The 18,267-nt window shown below is 37.6% G+C and overlaps 1 protein-coding gene across 5 annotated transcripts in view; it reads right to left on the reverse strand.

Moving 5' to 3' along the window:
• The window catches only part of Cntn5 (contactin 5), a 1,204,186-nt gene that overhangs the window by 906,499 nt on the left and 279,420 nt on the right, over window positions 1-18,267 (reverse strand). For 4 of the 5 annotated variants that reach the window (XM_031346014.1, XM_031346011.1, XM_031346010.1 and 1 more), the window contains one exon: window positions 5,259-5,396. The gene's annotated coding sequence lies outside the window, so the exon portion shown is untranslated. Of the gene's footprint in view, window positions 1-5,258; window positions 5,397-9,648; window positions 9,681-18,267 lie in introns of those variants that run through there. The other variant, XM_031346013.1, reaches the window with a different exon arrangement.

Genomic DNA, 18,267 nt, shown 5'->3' on the forward strand with positions numbered 1-18,267 from the left:
AGAGAGAGAGAGAGAGAGAGAGAACCAACAAGGAAAAGAGAGAGTTTGGCTTTTTATTTATTTATTTACTTATTTATTTATATTTTATGCATAGGCATATGTGTGTGTACCTGAGTATGCATGTGCACCTTGTACTCATAAAGTACTCAGTTTGTGCTAGAGTAGCCAGTTGAGGGCATAAGTTCCCTTGGAAATGGAGTCACAGTTGCAATCTGCCTGGTGAGGAGGCTGTTAGACAGGGAACTCGGGTCCTCTGTAAGAGCAGCAAGTGCTCCTAAGTATTGAGCCATGGCTCTATCCCCTTAACACGTTGAAAAGAATTGTGTTGTGTTAACATAAGAAAGTCATAGCAAAGCAATATGAGATTAATGAAGTAAGACCTGTTTGAACCAGATAATGCTCTGCTTTAGGCATTTCAGTGCTCTTTACATTTATACATTGTGTGTGGGGTAAGGGTGCTACATTTTAGTCAACCTTATTTGTTAAGGTGTTTGAAAAAGAAAGGCATTTGAAAGGAGGTGGTTTACAGCTGCTATAATTGCTGAAGGCACAGACATGAGGAAAGAACACGATTAGGTTTACTGTCAGAGCTAAGATCATAGGTAACTCTGGCAAAGAGCACACATGGGAATTTTAGGTAACTAACTTCACAGAGAGCACACACAGCTCCAGGCACTGGCCATTACTCCTGGGACAGCATTAATGGCCACTATATGGAAAGACTTATGTTGCTGGTCCCTCTCAAGCATGGCCCCTGCTTGCTGTTGTCCAGCCCTCAGTGCTCTGAGCAGGTGTTGAAGGAATGAATAATATCAAGAAATGGGGACATCGATTTTTCCTCTCTTTATCCTTTGTTTCTTTTCCTTCCCATTTTTCCTTCTGTTCTCTTTCCCTCATTTTTTCTCCCCTCCCTCTCTATTCTCCCCTAGATCTTTCTCTTCCTCTTCCTCTGCTTTTCTTCTCTTTCTTTCTTTCAATATTTCATTGTAATCTCAGCAAAGTTTTGTTCTTTGTTAAAAATCATCATATTCATTTTACCAGAGTGTAGCCATCTGTTAAACAATTTCTACATACCAAACCCCAAATGAATACATTATATGTATATGTTACTGCATATACATAGATGTAGTTATAGATATGCTCTATTCCATCTTCTCACACCTTTTCTAAAAATAAGGCAGGATCCACTTGTGTAAGTATAGAAACTCTGAGGCTCAAGAAAGTTAACACAATAGCTGAAGTTTCTAGAGATGGCAAAACTTTAATAGAGACACACCTGAAAGTATTTCTTATTCCTAAGCTGTAATCTTTTCATGTGTCATTTATACTTCAAAACATAAAGAAAATACAATAGCTTTTTAAGAAATAGGCTACACTTATTACACATTTTTTCTTATCCCTCAGTCCAAAAGCAAGAGATTAATACTATTGTAGACTCATCTACTAACAAAATTAAGGCCCCAGATATAATGTGAAATGGCCTGGAAATTTTCATGTTTCTGGCCAGTCTGGTTTTTCCATTGGTCATATGTAAACAGGATTGGTTGGACAGAAATTGAAAGATATTTTGCTCTAGAACATTTATTTTGAATTTTGCCCTTCAAAGACATTTTTCCTGATCACGAAAGGTATAGAAAAGTTTTACACAATTGAAATGTAAACATTTCTGATTAAAAAGAAAAACTAAAGTGTATATGTGTGCATGTTCATATGTGTGTGCATACGTGCATGTGTGTGTGTATGTGTATGCTTACATGGCTGGTCGACAAATTATGGGAGTAATTTATCCCCATTCAACAACATTGTTTATAGAGACAACACAATTCAAACAACTTTGCAGCAAGCACCTTAATAACCCTCAGCCATCTTGCTGGCCCTTGTATTCTGTTTCAATGATTCTTGCCCATTATTTTCATAGTATTTAAGGAGAGCTCCTATTTACTGAGCATATGTCACATCTTGCATGACAGGTTGTCATAGCCTCTAGTAACAGTAATGATTGTCTGTAGACAATTTATGGCTGTGTTCCATCATGCTTCTAAAGACTTTGTTCCATAAAGGGTAGGTACTCTGTCACTTCTTCACCCCCCCCCAATTTCATTCTCCTTTCTCCTTCCTCTAGGTAACCCCTATTTACTTTCTTGTCATTAAGAATTCCAACTGAGACAAATTTATTTCCAAAGATAGCATCAGTGAACAGGTTAATAGTCAAACTACAGCCAACTTCACTGAATACACCTTTCACGGTATAATATTTCATATCAACTGTCTAGAAACTTAAGGAAGAATTATCTTTGAGTTGATCTAGATAGACAATTTTACATACTTTCGGTAATAAATTTCTAATAAAGTAGTTCAAAACCCAAGTTTTATAAAACAAACTCCAACTATAGTTAAAAACAAATAACTACGTTTCACAAAGTAAAAAAAATATGGATCAATATAGCATACCCCCTCAAATAAATTGTGAACTTAGTGATGCCTAACTTTTGTGTAAGGGACCATTCCTCCTTCCTTTACAAGTAGGAGTCACAGTCCCCAGCTGCTCTTGAGGCACATCTGTGGAGATTGTTATGGTTCCCAAAATTGCTGATATGTCCAGATATTCAGTGTTTCTATGTTCCTTCTAATTTAATATTATGTACTATGAATTACATACTGTGTACATGTTCATGTATACACAGCACATACAATTAACAAATACATGCGAGTGATTTCTACCAAAATTTTTCAAAAGCATTATCAATGAATCTAAATTCATTCGTCTGAAATGTAGGGCACACTGCACTCTGCCATCCCCAGCCACTGTACCTCAAGCCGCATGTAGTACCGTCCTGCTTACTTTCACTAGGTAATCAGGAATCTTGCCAATTCTGAACATCTGTAACCCCAGAGTCCCAGAGGCCCCTGGCTAATGGAAGGAACTCTCCCTGTTGGTCCTGGGCCAATGACTACTAGAGAGAGCTGTGTAAGTTACCAAGGGAAGTATTTTATGCTCAGAGGCTGAACTCAGGACCCCTTTTAATATGGGTTGCCTCTTATAATGGCTTAGTTGGTCATATTGAGATGCACTATCAATGAGTCCCCTGAATATCTTCAGTGGTTGGAGAGACAGATGACATGCAAGTCTGTGAACAAAGAGGACTTTACTTAATGTGACACTGTCACCCAATCTCTTCAGACTCATCAATTCTAATTCACTTATGCCTCTTTGGAATGCTCAGCCCAACTTGTCTGCTTAGAGCATTTCAATTCTACTGATGGGCTTTTCAATTAGTGACTCAGAAAAGTAGTAAGAGTGACATGAACAGAGTGCACTGTGCTCTGCCAAGCCAGGATCCACAGCTTCTCTGTTCAGTGACTGGAGCTACACGTCCTCATTCTCAAACCTCAGTGTAATAATAGGTCAGAAAAAGTCTCTTCTCAAGCTCTGATTAGAGTTCTATTGACCTCCACAAATTGGATACACTTCAGTTGTCACCTAAGACAATGAACTAGGTCACAGTTGCTCAAGACACTCCTAGCATCTTACTTCTGTTGTTAATACGTCTAGAATAAACTTAAACTTCATTTTCATCCATGTGTAAGTGAGCAGTGGATTCTCTCTCACCCCATAGAAGCTGTGTGGGGTTCTCTTACTTTTTCTGAACTTCCCAAGCACCATAAATCATTTATTTCTCTCCTTGCCATGCTGAACTAAGGAGGCCAGATACAATTTAATGTTCATAGTAACTCAGAAGTAAAAATATAATATGGAGTTGGACTTACTAAAATGTGCCTATGCTTAAATAAAGTGGTATACAGAAAAATAGCACCATACCATAGGTTTACATTTGTAGAAGGAATATAGATAGCTGAACTTATTTAACTTTATTTTGTATCTGTAATTTAATCTGAGATTATTCTTACAGTAGGCCAAATTATGATGACTAAATTTGTCTGAAAGTTTTTTTAATGTTACAACAAAATGATGTGCTAATTTATGGGGAAGTTGTGTCTCACTCCCATGATTTGTAGAGTCTTGTCAAAACATCTGACATATTCCCTGTCCTTTCTCCTCTGCGTTTCCTATTTACTTACCTTGTTTTTCTTTTGTAAAGAATAAAAGTCATAGTTACTTTACTTGACAGATTGAATTGATGGATATATGGATTAGTTAGGGTTTATAATCAACAGATGAATTATTATAATCCATCAGAATTCATGAAAGTTTGGAGAAATATAAACTTTTCTAGAACAACTCTGCAGAACTTGCTGGTTGCTCTCAAAGTCTAAAGTTAAATGCCTGAACAGCATGTTGCCAACTCTCTCCCATAGAACTAATCTCAAGCTTTGTCACCTCCCTGCTTTTACATGCACTTGAAGATTTTGAAAATGTAAAATAGACTGGAGAAAAAAAAACAAACCTCTACTATTTTGAATCAATTTAACAATTAGAGAAGATAAAACTTTAAATTAAATTGATATGATACTATTTTATAAACAATAAGACAATAATTCATTTCATACTGATTATTTAAAAATATATATCATTGGCACTGAGACAGAGTCTGCCCGGTAACTACTTTGATTTGAGATAGTCTGTTGGTACCTACTTAGTTATAGGTATTAGAAATGTATTTATTCATGTATTTCAAATATTGTAGGATTCCCATTTTAAGGATCATTACTAAGTCACACAATAAATAATTTCACAATAAACAAGTATAATTTAATATTTAGTGACATACACTGATAAGTGCCATGCAAATAGTGGAGCACTCTTGACAAACAGCATGCCTCCTCTTTGCACAGGAGATGCCTGGCTGGCCCTGGTGGACCAGAATACCTCTCTCTGCCTGTGACCTCCCGCTGTCCTAATTTAATCACTGTCTTCAAACTGAAACAAACCAACAAGTGCCAAATCATCCGGCCAGCAACTCAGACAATGACTTGGAAGATAACAAGGTTCAGGGTCACACCAATTTGCCATTACCCTTGTCTACCTTTTATGCTCACATCGAACCAAAAACCAAAATAAAATAATTGTGTGATGGTGTTGACAACAAAATTTCTGAGATATCCTAGTGCTTATTTACAAAGAAAGTATTTTTAGTTAAAACACAAAATACCCACTCAATTTGGGCACATATACATCTTTAGCATTATGAAGGCAGCTGCAGCGCTGCCGAAAGGACACACACGGCTTTCCTGCTCTGCATTGTAGTCAACGCTTATTTTTGCAATGAAATTTATTAAAGAGAAGATAGCAGCTGTACCTGTTTTCTGAACCAGGCTCAAAATCACACTCTTCAAAATGGCAGAAGTTTCTGTAAAGTAATCCTTTTGTGGTCGTCATGCAGAAATGATGCTTGGCAGGATTTGAATGGCATTCAATAGCAGTCTTCTAAAAACACCTGTGAAGAAAGTGTTGTGAGTATGAATATAAATAATACTCTAAAATGTTTTCATTTAATCTAAGCCCATATTTTTATTAAATACTATGTGCCATGGCTCTATTTACTTATACTTTGAATCTCAATATTGACTCATATACACAAATGATGATACTGTTTTTAATGTGGTGAGTTATTTACCTAGCTGAATTTTCTTACATGATTACACCAGTGAAGAGATTACTTATAACATCCCTTTATATGCATATTTTCACAATTCCTGTTTTTAAGAGATACATTATATTTTATGATATACTTAGAATTTGTAAAGTTTTTATTTTGTACTTTATTTAACAGATTTAAAAACCTAGTAAGTAGTTGACATTTTAAACTATTTGAGTCATTAAATCATTGGTTCTCTAGTGACCTGCAATGAATTTGCATGTATGAGATTGTATCTATTTTGAACAATTTAAGTGGAGTTCATTCTTTCTTAAAATGCACTATTTAATGAAATTATATTTTTGTTTATATAATATGCTTTTGGTACACTCAAAGTCTACCAAGATCTGTAAAAACAGCTATGAGGAACTTTTGTGGTAGCTTGAATGCAAATATCCATAGCCCAGTGACATAGTCAGGGCTTACATTCCCATTGTTGATTAAGTCAGGAGGGTTAGCTTTTGTGCTGTAGTTAGACATCCTGCTTTCAAGTGATCAGATATGGCCCAGCTAACTTAAAGAGGTCTGCTTTTTCCCTCAACTGATTAGCATAAAAACCTTATCCAGAAACAGTTTCATTGTCATCCTCATAATGATAAGGAAAAGTCTGAAAACTTGTCAAGTTGACTCAAAATTAATCACCATATATTCTTATAGCTGTATACTCCTTCAACTGTCTACAAATTCATTTACATCAAGCTATGTTCTACAAAAGACAGTGACTGCCTTCATTTGCATACCTGGAATTCACTCATTTCTCTTTCTATACATTGTCTACACACTATTCCTGGCCCTTCTAGGAAACAACCATCATAGTCATTGACTCCTCTTCCTTCTTCATCTCCTCCCATAAGAGCAGCCATTTCCAGTAGTCTGAGCTACAGAGTTGTCAGCCCTTCCAGACTTCTCATTCCTCTTCTATATGATATTAGTTTCTAAATCATATTGCTTGGCCCTCTACAATCTCAGATCTGTTTCCTCTCTATTACTAGCCCTACTGTGGTCTAAGTGAGCAGTTTCACACATTGCCATTGAGTCAGCCCTACTGCATCCACAATGACAGTGTAGACTGCAAATCCGAAAAGAGGAGGAGACATACTGATATTTATTAGCATGCACTTTTGTTTATATGCACTCATGAATTTACTTATCAGCAGAACTTTTATTTGTATGCACTCACAAAGCAAATTCATTTTAAAATATTTTTCTTGATTCTCCATTGCATCTTATGCCCTATGCTATCTATTGAAAATTTAAGGCTCAAGAAGGCAAGGCTGCTGAGTGTGACGGTTTGTATATGCACAGCTCAGGGAGTGGCACTATTTGGAGGTGTGGGCTTATTGGAGTAGGTGTGTCTCTGTGGGCATGGACTTTAAGACCCTAATCATAGCTGCCTGGAAGCGAGTCTTCCACTAGCATCCTTCATTTGAAGATGTAGAATTCTCAGCTCCTCCTGTACCATGGCTGTCTAAATGCTGCCCTGCTCCCACCTTGATAATAATGGACTGAACCTCTGACCTGTAAGCCAGCCCAGTTAAATGTCCTTTATAAGACTTGCCTTGGTCATGCGTGTGTTCACAGCAGTAAATCCCTAACTAAGACACTGAGCCTAAGAACTTTGTGGCTCAGTGAGAAAGTAGGACAAGCACCCAGCCAGTTCTAACAGTGTATGATGAGTTCTGTAACAGTGGTTCTGCTACAGAGCAGGTGCTATGATATCCAAGGATTCCTTTTAGGTGACTATTGAGTCACCAAAGTTTACAGTTTACAAGAGCAAAGTCGAAACAAAAATAAGAAAATAAAGCAAACCAAAAAAATAAATAAATAAATAAAAACCCCAAAAGTATGTATGATCCATTGCTGTTTATAGAGAAGTGAACCAAGTATCTGATGTGTTAAGAAAATTTAAAAATAATTCTTAAAATTGGTGCTAATTATAACACTAGCTCATAGACATATGCTATGATAGCTTATAAAGCACATTTAGCTATATTAGGGGAGGTAAGTATAAACCCAGTATGATTCAGTAGATAAGGAATTATGATTTTTAGAGAGATAACCACACCTAGAGGGTTGAGGAATGGATGATTCTTATAGTTTGGAATAGTTCAATCCACTTCCTTCTTCTATAGAAACAGGGCATATATTTCACCATTTGGGAATGACCACCTTTGTTCTTCCACTGAGGCTGGGACTGTTAAGGTAGCCCACTGATGTCAAAGATATGCATCTATCTTTGCAAGGGTATTCAAAACCATAAGTGTTGATTGTCTTTTGTTAACCATTTATGATGTGCAGTCAGTTTTTAATGATACCAGGTGGGCCATCCTGATTCCAGATTAACTACCTTCCACTCACATGATCTCTTCCCTAGCTTGCTGCCACCTGTCTGGTACCAAAGCTGCTCAACTGTGGAAGCTGACAGCTGGCTCTTCAGTGGGGAGTGATGGGAGCAGAAGTCAGGTGAAAATGGTTCATTAGCAATGAGATGGAAAAATCTGCAGCCTCCCTGAGGGCATCTTGGGTGATGTGTCTGTCTCCTAATTTACTGGACACAGAGTTAATTATGATAGTAAAATAGGAATTTTCAATAGTTTTAGAGGTTCCTAGAATGTAATATCATCATCCTTGACACATTGATTTATCTTGCATCTGAGATTTCCATTTTGATATGAAATATAACATAAATGCTAAAGATAAATTCTCTGATAGCTTGGTTTCACAGGGTGGTTCAATAAGGAACCCAGACTGCCAAGTTGGCTTGTGAGACTCTGATCACTCACAAACTGTTTGAGGTCCCATAATTCCTTCAACTCTAGTCTTCAACAACAGAATGGAGACTAAAGCCCATGACAGTTTGACCATGCTTATTTATTTTTATGTCCCATTTCCTTCTATTTATTTACTGAGAATTACTAATAAGACACATCTGAGATACCTCTCAGCTATAGGTTTTGAAACTGTTTAAGGCTCTTTCAGTTTTGTACTAGAATGCTTGGTGTCACTAGAAACAAATCTTTGTATACTTGAAATTGTTATTATCATATACTTTTTAAAAATCTAATGTGGGCTCCCATACACATTCTAACATGTATGTGCTGAAGCCAGCAGATAGCTTGCAGTAGCCCTCTCTGCCTATCATGTGGGTTCAGAAGACCAAATTCTGCTTGACTGTCTTTGTGGCTTGTACCTTTCACATCCACTATCTTGCCAGCTCCTCAAATAAAAATATTATGTCTTTATAACTAATATATAGAGGTAAGACGTCATGAAATTAAGGTTTTTTCCCAAGGACTTTATATCTGCCTCACGGCAGTGGTGATTTAATTATTCACACACAGATATTCTTATAGTAAGTCTATTGTCACAGAATATTTACCATTCTCATAGAAATTCCATTGTCAGTACTGCTGAAATCATTCACACACATAAACTTTCTTATAGTACGTCAATTATCACAGATAATTACATAAGAATTCTTCAATTACAGAGATAAATGACACTTAAGTAATGACTGTTATTGATGGGCTGACTGGTGTAGTGGAGCTACGGTGTCTCAAATCCCAGCACTCTGAAGGCCAAAACAGGAGCATTGGCCATGAGGATGGTCTACATAGTGAATTCCATGCCACCAAGGGCTATTTAGTTAGAGGGTGATTCAAAGAACAAATAAACAACAACAACAACAACAAAATCTTATTACTAAGATAAGAATCATAGCAACAGTAACAGCATAGCATTAAAGCTTCATACTTGCAAAACAATCTAAAACCAAAACCAAAACAAAAACAACAAAACAAACAAGCAAAGGACAAACAAAAAAAACCCAGCACCACCAAAACAGACCCTACCAAAGCTGCATGGTGACCTTCTCTTTACCAGACCGTGGCTATCAGAGCCTGTTCTCATACTAGAAACACACTGACACAAGAATAATCCTGAATCAGACCAGCAAAAGCCTAAAAATAAACTTTTCTAAAGTCTCCCTGGCCCTTTGTTATCTGGACTTCCTTTTCACATATGTGCACTTCTTTCTGGCCCTTCTCATTACCTGGTGGCCCAGTGCTCTGCCATTTGTGACAGCCACTCTAAGTCACAATGGTAGGTCTGCCACTATTAGTTAAGAATTCTATTCAAGTTCACGATAAGTAGAATTTCTCTCTCCTATAATCCTTGGCCTCCTCAGTAGTGAGGGTCATAGGGCTGTCTGCTGCAGACACTCAAGCCAAGAATGAATTGGTTGTAGAAACATTTTATTCACAATACCATGAACTCCCTAACCATCCCTGTTACTGCCATGAGTCACCCTTTTACTACATGTATCTTCTATCTAAAAAAAAGTCTTTTATTTCCATATATCCAATATCACAGAACAAAACTGCTTCTCAGAAATGACAAGCAAATCTCTTTTCCAAAAAAAGCTGCAGGTTTAATGGGCTTAACAGACTTAATTCTCTGCAGAGCGTTAGAGTCTGCGAGGGTTTTCAGGGCTAGAAAAGGTGTTTCCCTGCTTGCCCACCACAGGCACACAGCTTTTAGCTCTTCTGGTGCCAAGGCACAAAAGTCAGGAAGTTTGAGGTAACGCCCATGGAAAAAGGCCAGTGGCCTGGCAGCATTCCAGGGCAGAGAGTCATTCAGCTCTAGGCTTCTAGGAGCCGAGCTTCTGTTATTACCACCCTCTCCAATTGTTCCTAACTGAACGGAGGGATCTGCTTCTCATCATGAAAGAGAAGCCTGTTCCTTGACTGGTCTAAAGAGTAATTTTTAGAAGTGAAGACTAATTGGGCTGATTTGGCTGTTAGGATTTAGTTTTCTGTAATTCATAAGGATGTAAACTGTGGGAGGAAATGGCTTGAATTAAAATTAATTTTTTAATCCTCTCCCACAAAATTATCTCTCCTCAAGAACCAGAATATATTTGAAAATTTGCAAGTGCAGATGAACAAAAGTATTTATTTTTGTAGCTCTATGAGCTACATAAAAAACTTCAAATATTTCAGAAATAATGTATTTATGAAACTCTTTTAATCCTTAAAAAAATACAAGAACATTTTAGAAAAAATGTTAAGACAATTTTACACTCCCTTCCTTTCCCAGGACCATGGTATGATTTATGTCCTAGCCATAAGAGCTAAGAGGCATGTGGATGATGACTTTCTTGGGGATGGGACATCAGAGATTTGAATATTGGCAAAATGCCTGGAAGCATCAATGTATTTATGATCTGCAGCGGTCATTGGCTTCAGCTCAGAAGCTGATTTGCTAATCAATTTGTCAACGTCTAGAGAAGGATGTCAGTAGCCTTGGAGCAAAACATGTAGATTCACTTTTGCAGATGATCTGCTACCATCAGGATGTAATACTTCTTTCTAAAATTGCCTTAAAACATAGTTAAAATAACAGATATTGGGGGTTCACTTTATTAAGTCCATTATTCAAGTTCATGCACGCACACGCACTCACACATACATGCACACACACACACACACACTCACACATACCTTTCTCTAAGATACATGCCCAAGACACTTCTTACAATGTCCACTGTAGCAGCAACACTTGTTAACATTGTAAGCAGCCTTATAATAAAAAGAAATAAGGCTGCCATAATGGTGTGAACCAGTCAGAAAACTAGGAAAAACATGGTAGGGTGAAAAGGGGAAGAGATGAGGGTCTTAGAAGGCCTGTGACATGTAAGCGAAAGAGACTATGGAAGAGGAAGGGTGCAAGTGTTGTGTGTATGGGGAGGTGATGGTGGGAGAGAGCAGCCAAGCAGGAAAACAATAAAAACAACAGATGAAAATGTTACCATGCTGGGCAGTGGAGGGGCATGACTTTAATCTGAGCACTTAGGAGGAAGAGGCAGATGGATCTCTGTGAGTTTGAGGCCTGCCTGATCTACAAAGTGAAATCCAGGACAACCTCAGCTATTACATAGAGTAATCCTCTCTTAAACACACACATGCCACAAACACACACACTCACACACACACACAAACACACAAAGGAAAATGCCAGAAGGAACCCTGCCACTTTATAAAACAATAAGAATAGAAGGAAGATGATAGTTACATTTAAATATATTCATTGTGTATTTTCTCTTTGAGTTTATTGTTATAAAACATATATTGTTTTCCTGTAATCGTTTAAGTTTACATATGTATATATCTCTGTCTCTAGCTATCTATCTAGTTGATGGGGTGTGCCTCCACAACTCAGCCCTTGTACCATTTTCACCCTATTGCTTTGCTGCTCTCTCCCACCATCAGCAGACACGACCCCCCCACACACAATGAAGAAGTTAATACTGTAGTGCCATCTGTAGCCTCCTGTCACAAGGAGTCTTCTAGGACGAAGCTTCCATCTCACCGTCTAACCAACCCAGTGACAGGGAAGTCTCCCATACATCAAAATCAATTTTTTCCCCCAAAAACTTACAACTCTTACTTTTTCAGTATTATTTATTTTCTGTCTTTTTTGTCTACCTACACCATGCAAAAGAAAACCATACAAAACAAAACACCAAACTTTCATCTTTCTATACTTATATCTTCATGTTTTTTACTGTTTCTTCCAATAGTTACTAATTCTGGTATTCTGACTCAGAATTAGGAGCCAATTCTGGATTTCTTTTCTGCCTCCAATACTAAATTCAAACTGGCAGTTTTCTCAAACAAGAAGGTGAAAATTGTTTCCCAATTGCCACTCACGTCCCTCACTCTGATTAACTAGGTTCATGCTTGAATATAACCTCGTTTGTTTGTTTGTTTGTTTGTTTGTTTGCTTGCTTGCTTTTTCGAGACAGGATTTCTCTGTATACCCCTAGCTGTCCTGGAACTCACTCGGTAGACCAAGCTGGCCTCAAACTCAGGAACCTGCCTGCCTCTGCCTCCCAAGTGCTGGGATTAAAGGTGTGTGTCACCACTGTCCGGCCGAATATAAGCTTCCCATCCACAAACCTGCAATGCAAATCTTTGAACATAAGTGTTTGAAGACTTCTCTTTCCTCAAAGAGAAAGGATGAAAATCTGTAATTAACTGTTTAAAACATTTTCTCCACTCCATTATCTGATATTCTCTCTTCCCATGGATTGCTTTTGTTCTTCTGTGGCTTATAGTGGATATATCACTCTCTCTGGAATGAACAGCAATATCTTCTTTTTCTATTACCTCTGCACTCAAAATATAATATGCAAATTCTCAAAGTAACCTCTGTTTGGGATTTGTTACAGATGCAGACCTATGGAATCAGTGCCCATGATAAAATAACCCATTGTCCATTATACACAACCCAGGATGACTCTTTATAGATAACTTTCTAATCCCACAGAGCTTGTCATTCCCCTACAAAACAAATATCCCATTATCATGCACCTTCAGCTTGTGGGCCTCTCTTCCCATCAATGCCAGGTCCCATATCTTCCTTTTCTCCCTTTCTTTTTCCTGTTTGATATTTTTTAACCCAATTGTAGAAATAGGTATTTCTTACTGATACACTGAATATGCCAATCTGCTCCTCTCACTTTTCATTCCACACTGGCAGCTCTCTGAATTTGTTTTCCTCTGTACCAGACAGTAAGGCTGCCACTCTATATATGGAGGGATAATAAGAAACCAGCAAGATTAAAGATTTAACTGTACAATGTATTAAAATGTCACCCTCTGCCCCATTAACATATATTCACATAGTATGATGAGTAAAATAAAATAAAGGGCTGGGGAGAAGATCCCAAAGTTTTAAGATCATTTACTGCTCTTTCGTAGGACCTGAGTTAGATACCAGAACCAATATTAGGCAGCTCACGACCATCCATAAATATAATTCTTGGGGGAAATGATAAGTCTGATATCATGGATACTTGCATCCCTATGTACATATCACAAATATGCACTCATAACATATAACATTAACATTTTTTTTAATTTAAAAACATTTTAATAAAATAAGATCACATCATTGTGTTGATGAAGGGATATTAACTGTAACAAACATGCACATCACTGACAAAGCGAGATGGCATAAGTCTATGAAGACGTCCTGTGACATGTCCACAGTTAGAGAATGAATGAAGGAGCAATGTTCAGGGTACCTATAGCTATCAGGGCAATGATAAATTAAATTGCAGTTACATTCCTTCTTGTCCATCAGGATGATAGACATTAAGAATGTGTATGTCTCTCTTTTTACATCTGTATGTATCTTCAACTTTTTCTTTGGCATTTTTTTCCCTATTTTTGTCCTATTCTAGTTTGCTTGGATTTGATTTACATTATCTTACTTTATTTTATTATCTTTCTCTGAAAGACTAAGTTTTTTTCTAACAAGACACAGAGTAGTATGGATTCCAATGGTAGGAAAGGGGAGGGATAAATTTTGGAGTTGTTGGGAGAGCAGAACCATAATCAGAATACATTGTTGGAAAAGAAATCTATTTGCAAAAATAGAAAGAAAAAAGGAAATAAATAACTGTAACCCTGACAAGGACGCAGACAGCAAGGGTGGAAAGGTGATCTACTTTAGTTCCTATGGAAGTAAATATGGAGTGTCTACAAGTAATGAGGAACACATTGCCCATGTGTCCGATCTGTGACACTGAATAGGTCACATGCCACTGAGTTAACAAATCACAGAGATTCATGTATACTGACACTTACTTGATACTACTTAAAACAGTTAAGTTATAGAACCAAGTAGGTGTTCATTGATAGAGAACTTGATAGAGAAATGAAATTATTGAATAACTCAAGAGAAAAGGAAATGGGTCATTTTCAGAAAAATGAGTACACTAACGAGAGAAAGCATGTCACATCATATCAAAACTAGTGCACCTCGGATGATTGGGTACACACATTCTCTCAGTTGTGGGTCCAAGATCTTAATGTTTACATGAGGTCAAGTTTGTGGATAAGACATGAGAGCAGAAAAGAAATCACTATTGAAACACAAGCACTACTTATAGGAGGGAGGAAGATGCCAGGGCAAGAGGAGTATTCTGGTCAAATGTGTTGGATAAAAATATTTTTATAGCTGGGCTCTTTGGTAGTACTATGTCCAATTTCCGTAGGAACTGCCAAACTGATTTCCAGAGTGGTGGTACCAGCTTGCAATCCCACCAGCAATGAAGGAGTGTTCCTCTTTCTCCACAACCTCTCCAGCATCTGCTGTCACCTGAGTTTTTTATCCTAGTCATTCTGACTGGTGTGAGGTGGAATCTCAGGGTTGTTTTGATTTTTATTTCCCTGATGACTAAGGATGTTGAACATTTCTTTAGGTGTTTCTCAGCCATTCGGTATTCATCCGTTGAGAATTCTTTGTTTATCCCACTTTTTAATAGGGTTATTTGGTTCTCTGGAGTCTAACTTCTTGATTTCTTTTTGCATATTGGATATTAGCCCTCGATCAGATATAGGATTGGTAAAGATCTTTTCCCAATCTGTTGGTTGCTGTTTTGTCCCATTGACAATGTATTTTGCCTTACAGAAGCTTTGTAATTTTATGAGGTAGCATTTTTCAATTTTTGATCTTAGAGCATAAGCTATTGGTGTTCTGTTCAGGAAATTTCCCCTGTGCCCATGTGTTCAAGAGTCTTCCCCACTTTCTTTTCTATTATTTTCAGTGTATCTGGTTTTATGGGAAGGTCCTTGATCCACTTGGACTTTTGCTTTGTACAAGGACATAAAAACGGATCGATTTGCATTCTTCTACATGCTGTCTGCCAGTTGAGCCAGCACCTTTTGTTGAAAATGCTGTCTTTTTTCCACTGGATGGTTTTAGCTACTTGTCAAAAATCAAGTGACCATAGGTGTGTGGGTTCATTTCTGGGTCTTCAGTTTTATTCCATTGACCCACGTGCCTGTCACTGTACCAATATCATGCAATTTTTATCACAATATCTGTGTAGTACAGCTTAAGTTCCAGGATGGCAATTCCACCAGAGGTAATTTTATTGTTGAGAATAGTTTTTGCTATCCTAGATTTTTGTTATTCCAGATGAATTTGCAAATTGCTCTTTCCAAGTCTGTGAAGAACTGAGTTGGAATTTAGATGGGGATTACATTGAATCTGTAGATTGCTTTCAGCAAGATGGCTATTTTTACTATATTAATCCTGCCAATCCATGAGCATGGGAGCAGGTTTCCATCTTCTGAGATCTTATTCAATTTCCTTCTTCAGAGACTTGAAGTTCTTGTTATAGAAATCTTTTACCTGCTTAGTTAGAGTCACACCAAGGCATTTTATGTTATTTGTGACTATTGTGAAAGATGTTGTTTCCCTAACTTCTTTCTCAGCCTGTTTATCCTTTGTGAAGAGGAAGGCCACTGATTTGCTTGAGTTAATTTTATAACCAGCTACTTTGCTGAAGTTGTTTATCAGGTTTAGGAGTTCTCTGGTGGAATTTTTGGGCTCACTTAAGTATACTATCATATCATCAGCAAATAATGGAAATTTGATTACTTCCTTTATAATTCATACCCCTTTGATCTTCTGTTGTCTAATTGCTCTGGCTAGGACGTCAAGTATGATACTGAATAGGTAGGAAGAGAGTGGGCAGCCTTGTCTAGTCCCCGATTTTAGTGGGATTGCTTCAAGATTCTCTGCATTTAGTTTGATGCTGACTACTGGTTTGCAGTATACTGCTTTTACTATATTTAAGAATGGCCTTGAATTCCTGATCTTTCCAAGACTTTTATCATGAAGGGGAGTTGGATTTTGCCAAATGCTTTCTCAGCATCTAATGGGATGATCATATGTTTTTTCTTTGAGTTTGTTTATATAGTGAATTACAAAGAAGATGCTCCAACATGTAATAAGGACACATGCTCCACTATGTTCATAGCAGCCTTATTTATAATAACCAGAAGCTGGAAGCAACCCAGATGTTCTTCAACAGAGGAAATGATACAGAAATTGTGGTACATCTACACAATGGAGTACTACTCAGCTATTAAAAACAATGAATTTAAGAAATTCTTAGGGAAATGGATGGATCTGGAGAATATCATCATAAGTGAGGCAACCCAATAACAAAAGAACACACATGGTATGTACTCTCTGATTAGTGGATATTAGTCCAGAAGATCGGAATACACAAAGTACAATCTACAAACCACGAGAAACTCAAGAAGAAGGAAGATCAAAGTATGGATACTTCGTTCCTTCTTAAAAGCAGGAATAAAATACCCATGGAAGGAGTTGCAGAGACAAACTATGGAGCAGAGACTGAACGATGGACAATCTAGAGACTGTTCCACCTGGGAATCCTTCCCATATTCAATCATCAAATCCAGACACTATTGTGGTTGCCAATAAGTGCTGGCTGACAGGAGCTTGATACAACTGTCTCCTGAGAGGCTTTGACAGTACCCAACTAATAGAGAAGTAGGGGCTCACAGTCATCCATTGGACTGAGCACAGGGTCCCCAATGAAGGAGCTAGAGAAAGGACCCAAGGAGCTGAATAGCTTGTAGTCCCTTAGGATGAACAACAATATGAACTACCTAGTACCCTCAGAGCTCCCAGGGACTAAACCACCAATCAAAGAGTACACATGGTGGAACTAATGGCTCCAGCAGCAAATTTATAGCAGAGGATGGCCTAGTCAGTCATCAAGCGTAGGAGAGGCCCTTGGTCCTGTGAAGGTTCTATGCCCCAGTGTAGGGGAATGCCTGAGCCAAGAAGGAGGAGAGGGTGGGTTGGTGATCGGGGGTGGGGGTGTGGGTGAGGGAAGGGAAGGGGAGGGAACAGGTTTTTATTTTTCTTTTTTACAGAGGGGAAAGTTGGAAAAGAGATATCATATGACATGTAAATAAAGATTTCTAATAAAAATGTTTTTATAAAGTCCTCTGCTATATGTAATGACTACACATCATTTCTAAAAATAAAGAATCACTAGAAATTAATACCTAAAATAAACAATTAAATAAAATGTCTCAGCGGGGCACGGTTGTAAAGAATCACTTTATTTCTGAAATGGCTGTTTATATAGTCATAACCTAGTTATAGAGGAGCTTTTGAAAACTGAATATACTTGGGTGGTTTGTGCCCCATTGGGCTACTGTTCAATCTAACTTGTCCCATTAGTTATACTCTGTGAGGACAGGTATACCTTTAAAACAATCATACCTTCTCTTGTATCTTTTCATTACCTGGACCTGAAAGTTTGCCTCTGCTATACACGACCGAAAGGCCTTTCATCTCCCTTTTGTCTAAGCCCTTTTGGTATCATCAGAGTTCAGATCTACATGTTCTCTCTGGCTTCTAAACAGCTTTGTGCCTGCCTGTTGTCTTTCATTACAAGCCAGTATGTATCCTCCTAAAATGTTTTTTTTTTAAATATCAATTTATTATTTACTCAACAAACTGAGGGTATGAAGAAGACTCAAGAGTTATAAAATAATGACAGGTTTTTCCAAGTATGTGAATATTAAATTAAATTTATAATTGAAAATTGTAAGAAGAAATCTTTCAAAAAGCCTTGATTTTTATAAACATTTTTCTTTTTCTTTGATATTTTATAGTTATGTGTCTTTGTGGGAGTATATGCACATTAGTACAAGTGCTGTGTAGGCCAGGAGAGGTTATAAAATCCCTTAGAACTGGAATTGCAGGACATTGTCAGCCCCTGGATACTGTTGCTAAGAATAGAACTTGGGTCCTCTGGAAGAGCAGC

Source organism: Mastomys coucha, unplaced genomic scaffold (genome assembly GCF_008632895.1).
Source record: "Mastomys coucha isolate ucsf_1 unplaced genomic scaffold, UCSF_Mcou_1 pScaffold23, whole genome shotgun sequence".
Lineage (NCBI taxonomy): Eukaryota > Metazoa > Chordata > Mammalia > Rodentia > Muridae > Mastomys > Mastomys coucha.